Here is a 6,525-nt window from a genome sequence, read left to right as displayed (position 1 = left end):
TATATATTTCTAGAAAAAAATATTTACATCTCTTTAAAACAAACCTTCTTTCATTTTTTTTTTCTTCCAAAAATAGAACCTTGTCTTATTTTTGCATATAACAAATTATAGATGGAGACACGATGTTTTTATTATTTATTTTTAGAGGAAAGGGCAGTTGTTGTTTTTGCTGTTAGGAGTTAAAATTTTGTTGTATTTTTCATCTAAGTGGGGGAAAAAGGCTTACCCTTAGTTTTTATTATTGTTATTTTCTTTTCTTATATTGACTTTTACATGTTTTGGCATGTGAAGTGACTTTTGTTATCTAATCAAAATCATTTAATTGCTCATTTAAGTGCTTCAAATTTTAGTAAGTTTCAATTAACTCAATTGGTAAAAATTTTTGTTGTCAAATAAGAGATCTGAGATTCAATTCTTACTTATACTAAAACAAATTGATATATTGGTGATGATACGATCTCCAAAGGAAAATGTGCTTCAAATTTCACGGCCAAGCTAAACTTGAGGTAGTTCAGTGCCAAAGCACTGCCGTAAGACCATAAGTGACACCACCAACCACTTCTTTGGGCCTCCCATTGTGGGATAGGCCTAATTCAGTATGCAAATAAATTGGGGGTCTGGGCCCAACCAGCCCAAGGTTATTAGGAAAGGACCACCGCACCTATAAATCTCATTAAACCAAAGCATATTCAAGATATATATGTATTTAGTCAAAAAAACAAAAGATATATATTTCTAGAAATAAATATTTATATCTCTTTATAACAAGCCTTCTTTCATTTTTTTTTTTTGTTCCAAAAGTAGAACCTTGTTCTTATTTTTGCATCTAACAAATTATAGATGGAGACACTATCTTTTTATTATTTATTTTTAGAAGGAAGGGCATTTGGGGTTTTTGCTGTTAGGAGTTAAAATTTGGTTGTATTTGTCATCTAAGGGAAGAAAAAAAGCTTTCACTTAGTTTTTATTATTGTTATTTTCTTTTCTTATATTGACTTTTTTATGTTTTGGCATGTGAAGTGACTTTTGTTATCTAATCAAAATCATTTAATTGCTCATTTAAGTGCTTCAAATTTTAGTAAGTTTCAATTAACTCAGTTGATAAAGTTTTTTGCGGTCAAATAAGAGAGCTGAGATTCAATTCTCACTTATACTAAAACTAATTGATATATTGGTGATGATACGATCTCCCAAAAAAATAGTGCTTTAAATTTCACGGCCGAGCTAAACTTGAGGTAGTTCAGTGCTAAAGCGCTGCCGTAAGACCATAAGTGACACCACCAACCACTTCTTTGGGCCTCCCATTGTGGGATAGGCCTAATTCAAGATGCAAATAAATTAGGGGTCTGGGCCCAACCAACCCAAGGTTATTAGGAAAAGACCACTGCACCTATAAATCTCATCAAACCAAAAGCATATTCAAGATATATATTTCTTTAGTAAGAAAAAACAAAATATATATATTTCTAGAAATAAATATTTACAACTCTTTAAAACAAGCCTTCTTTAATATTTTTTTTCTTCCAAAAATAGAACATTGTTCTTATTTTTGCATCTAACAAATAATAGATGGAGACACTATGTTTTTATTATTTCTTTTTAGAAGAAAGGGCAGTTGTGGTTTCTGCTGTTAGGAGTTAAAATTTAGTTGTATTTTTCATCTAGGTGGGGGAAAAAGGCTTTCCCTTAGTTTTTATTATTGTTATTTTCTTTTCTTATATTGACTTTTATATGTTTTGGCATGTGAAGTGACTTTTGTTATCTAATCAAAATCATTTAATTGCACATTTAAGTGCTTCAAATTTTAGTAAGTGTCAATTAACTCAATTGATAAAGTTTTTTGTTGTCAAATAAGAGATATGAGATTCAATTCTCACTTGTACTAAAACTAATTGATATATTGGAGATTATACGATCTCCCAAAAAAAAAGTGCTTCAAATTTCACGGCCGAGCTAAACTTGAGGTAGTTCAGTGCTAAAGCACTGTCGTATGACCAGAAGTGACACCACCAACCACTTCTTTGGGCCTCCCATTGTGGGATAGGCCTAATTCAGGATGCAAATAAATTGGGGGTCTGGGCCCAACCAACCCAAGGTTATTAGGAAATGACCACCGCACTTATAAATCTCATTAAACCAAAGCATATTCAAGATATATATTTCTTCAGTCAAAAAAACAAAATATATATATTTCTAGAAATAAATATTTAAATCTCTTTAAAACAAGCCTTCTTTCATTTTTTTTTCTTCCAAAAATAGAACCTTGTTCTTATTTTTAGCATCTAACAAATTATAGATGGAGACACTATGTTTTTATTATTTATTTTTAGAAGAAAGGGCAGTTGTGGTTTTTGTTGTTAGGAGTTAAAATGTAGCTGTATTTTTTATCTAAGTGGTTGAAAAAAGCTTTCCCTTAGTATTTATTATTGTTATTTTCTTTTCTTATACTGACTTTTATATGTTTTGGCATGTGAAGTGACTTTTGTTATCTAATCAAAATCATTTAATTGCTCAGTTAAGTGCTTCAAATTGTAGTAAGTTTCAATTAACACAATTGATAAAGTTTTTTGTTGACAAATAAGAGATCTGAGATTCAATTCTTACTTATACTAAAACTAATTGATATATTGGTGATGATACGATCTCGAAACGAGAAAGTACTTCAAATTTCACGGCCGAGCGAATTTTGAGGTAGTTCAGTGCTAAAGCACTGCCGTAAGACCAGAAGTGACACCACCAACCACTGTTTTGAGGCTCCCATTGTGGGATAGGCCTAATTTAGGATGCAAATAAATTGGGGGTATGGGACCAACCAACCCAAGGTTATTAGGAAAGGACCACCGCACCTATAAATCTCATTAAACCAAAGCATATTCAAGATATATATTTATTCAGTCAAAAAAACGAAAGATATATATTTCTAGAAAAAAATATTTACATCTCTTTAAAACAAACCTTCTTTCATTTTTTTTTTCTTCCAAAAATAGAACCTTGTCTTATTTTTGCATATAACAAATTATAGATGGAGACACGATGTTTTTATTATTTATTTTTAGAGGAAAGGGCAGTTGTTGTTTTTGCTGTTAGGAGTTAAAATTTTGTTGTATTTTTCATCTAAGTGGGGGAAAAAGGCTTACCCTTAGTTTTTATTATTGTTATTTTCTTTTCTTATATTGACTTTTACATGTTTTGGCATGTGAAGTGACTTTTGTTATCTAATCAAAATCATTTAATTGCTCATTTAAGTGCTTCAAATTTTAGTAAGTTTCAATTAACTCAATTGGTAAAAATTTTTGTTGTCAAATAAGAGATCTGAGATTCAATTCTTACTTATACTAAAACAAATTGATATATTGGTGATGATACGATCTCCAAAGGAAAATGTGCTTCAAATTTCACGGCCAAGCTAAACTTGAGGTAGTTCAGTGCCAAAGCACTGCCGTAAGACCATAAGTGACACCACCAACCACTTCTTTGGGCCTCCCATTGTGGGATAGGCCTAATTCAGTATGCAAATAAATTGGGGGTCTGGGCCCAACCAGCCCAAGGTTATTAGGAAAGGACCACCGCACCTATAAATCTCATTAAACCAAAGCATATTCAAGATATATATGTATTTAGTCAAAAAAACAAAAGATATATATTTCTAGAAATAAATATTTATATCTCTTTATAACAAGCCTTCTTTCATTTTTTTTTTTTGTTCCAAAAGTAGAACCTTGTTCTTATTTTTGCATCTAACAAATTATAGATGGAGACACTATCTTTTTATTATTTATTTTTAGAAGGAAGGGCATTTGGGGTTTTTGCTGTTAGGAGTTAAAATTTGGTTGTATTTGTCATCTAAGGGAAGAAAAAAAGCTTTCACTTAGTTTTTATTATTGTTATTTTCTTTTCTTATATTGACTTTTTTATGTTTTGGCATGTGAAGTGACTTTTGTTATCTAATCAAAATCATTTAATTGCTCATTTAAGTGCTTCAAATTTTAGTAAGTTTCAATTAACTCAGTTGATAAAGTTTTTTGCGGTCAAATAAGAGAGCTGAGATTCAATTCTCACTTATACTAAAACTAATTGATATATTGGTGATGATACGATCTCCCAAAAAAATAGTGCTTTAAATTTCACGGCCGAGCTAAACTTGAGGTAGTTCAGTGCTAAAGCGCTGCCGTAAGACCATAAGTGACACCACCAACCACTTCTTTGGGCCTCCCATTGTGGGATAGGCCTAATTCAAGATGCAAATAAATTAGGGGTCTGGGCCCAACCAACCCAAGGTTATTAGGAAAAGACCACTGCACCTATAAATCTCATCAAACCAAAAGCATATTCAAGATATATATTTCTTTAGTAAGAAAAAACAAAATATATATATTTCTAGAAATAAATATTTACAACTCTTTAAAACAAGCCTTCTTTAATATTTTTTTTCTTCCAAAAATAGAACATTGTTCTTATTTTTGCATCTAACAAATAATAGATGGAGACACTATGTTTTTATTATTTCTTTTTAGAAGAAAGGGCAGTTGTGGTTTCTGCTGTTAGGAGTTAAAATTTAGTTGTATTTTTCATCTAGGTGGGGGAAAAAGGCTTTCCCTTAGTTTTTATTATTGTTATTTTCTTTTCTTATATTGACTTTTATATGTTTTGGCATGTGAAGTGACTTTTGTTATCTAATGAAAATCATTTAATTGCTCATTTAAGTGCTTCAAATTTTAGTAAGTGTCAATTAACTCAATTGATAAAGTTTTTTGTTGTCAAATAAGAGATCTGAGAGTCAATTCTCACTTGTACTAAAACTAATTGATATATTAGAGATTATACGATCTCCCAAAAAAATATTGCTTCAAATTTCACGGCCGAGCTAAACTTGAGGTAGTTCAGTGCTAAAGCACTGTCGTATGACCATAAGTGACACCACCAACCACTTCTTTGGGCCTCCCATTGTGGGATAGGCCTAATTCTGGATGCAAATAAATTGGGGGTCTGGGCCCAACCAACCCAAGGTTATTAGGAATGGACCACCGCACCTATAAATCTCATTAAACCAAAGCATATTCAAGATATATATTTCTTCAGTCAAAAAAACAAAATATATATATTTCTAGAAATAAATATTTACATCTCTTTAAAACAAGCCTTCTTTCATTTTTTTTTTCTTCCAAAAATAGAACCTTGTTCTTATTTTTAGCATCTAACAAATTATAGATAGAGACACTATGTTTTTATTATTTATTTTTAGAAGAAAGGGCAGTTGTGGTTTTTGCTGTTAGGAGTTAAAATGTAGTTGTATTTTTCATCTAAGTGGGGGAAAAAAGCTTTCCCTTAGTTTTTATTATTGTTATTTTCTTTTCTTATATTGACTTTTATATGTTTTGGCATGTGAAGTGACTTTTGTTATCTAATCAAAATCATTTAATTGCTCATTTAAGTGCTTCAAATTTTAGTAAGTTTCAATTAGCTCAATTGATAAAATTTTTTGTTGTCAAATAAGAGATCTGAGATTCAATTCTTACTTATACTAAAACTAAATGATATATTGGTGATGATACGATCTCCAAACGAGAAAGTGCTTCAAATTTCACGGCCGAGCTAAACTTGAGCTAGTTCAGTGCTAAAGCACTGCCGTAAGACCATAAGTGACACCACCAACCACTTTTTCAGGGCTCCCATTTTGGGATAGGCCTAATTCAGGATGCAAATAAATTGGGGGTTTGGGACCAACCAACCCAAGGTTATTGGGAAAGGACCACCGCACCTATAAATCTCATTAAACCAAAGCATATTCAAGATATATATTTATTCAGTCAAAAAAACAAAAGATATATATTTCTAGAAATAAATATTTACATCTCTTTAAAACAAACCTTCTTTCATTTTTTTTTTCTTCCAAAAATAGAACCTTGTTCTTATTTTTGCATATAACAAATTATAGATGGAGACACTATGTTTTTATTATTTATTTTTTGAAGAAAGGGCAGTTGTGGTTTTTGCTGTTAGGAGTTAAAATTTTGTAGTATTTTTCATCTAAGTGGGGGAAAAAGGCTTTCCCTTAGTTTTTGTTATTGTTATTTAGTTTTCTTATATTGACTTTTATATGTTTTGGCATGTGAAGTGACTTTTGTTATCTAATCAAAATCATTTAATTGCTCATTTAAGTGCTTCAAATTTTAGTAAGTTTCAATTAACTCAATTGATAAAAATTTTTGTTGTCAAATAAGAGATTTGAGATTCAATTCTTACTTATACTAAAACTAATTGATATATTGGTGATGATACGATCTCCAAAAGAAAAAGTGCTTCAAATTTCACGGCCGAGCTAAACTTGAGGTAGTTCAGTGCTAAAGCACTGCCGTAAGACCATAAGTGACACCACCAACCACTTCTTTGGGCCACCCATTGTGGGATAGGCCTAATTTAGGATGCAAATAAATTGGGGGTCTGGGCCCAACCAACCCAAGGTTATTAGGGAAGGACCACCGCACCTATAAATCTCATTAAACCAAAGCATATTCAAGATATATA

This window comes from Quercus lobata, chromosome 11 (assembly GCF_001633185.2).
Source record: "Quercus lobata isolate SW786 chromosome 11, ValleyOak3.0 Primary Assembly, whole genome shotgun sequence".
In the NCBI taxonomy this organism is placed as follows: domain Eukaryota; kingdom Viridiplantae; phylum Streptophyta; class Magnoliopsida; order Fagales; family Fagaceae; genus Quercus; species Quercus lobata.
This window is presented reverse-complemented; position numbering follows the sequence as displayed.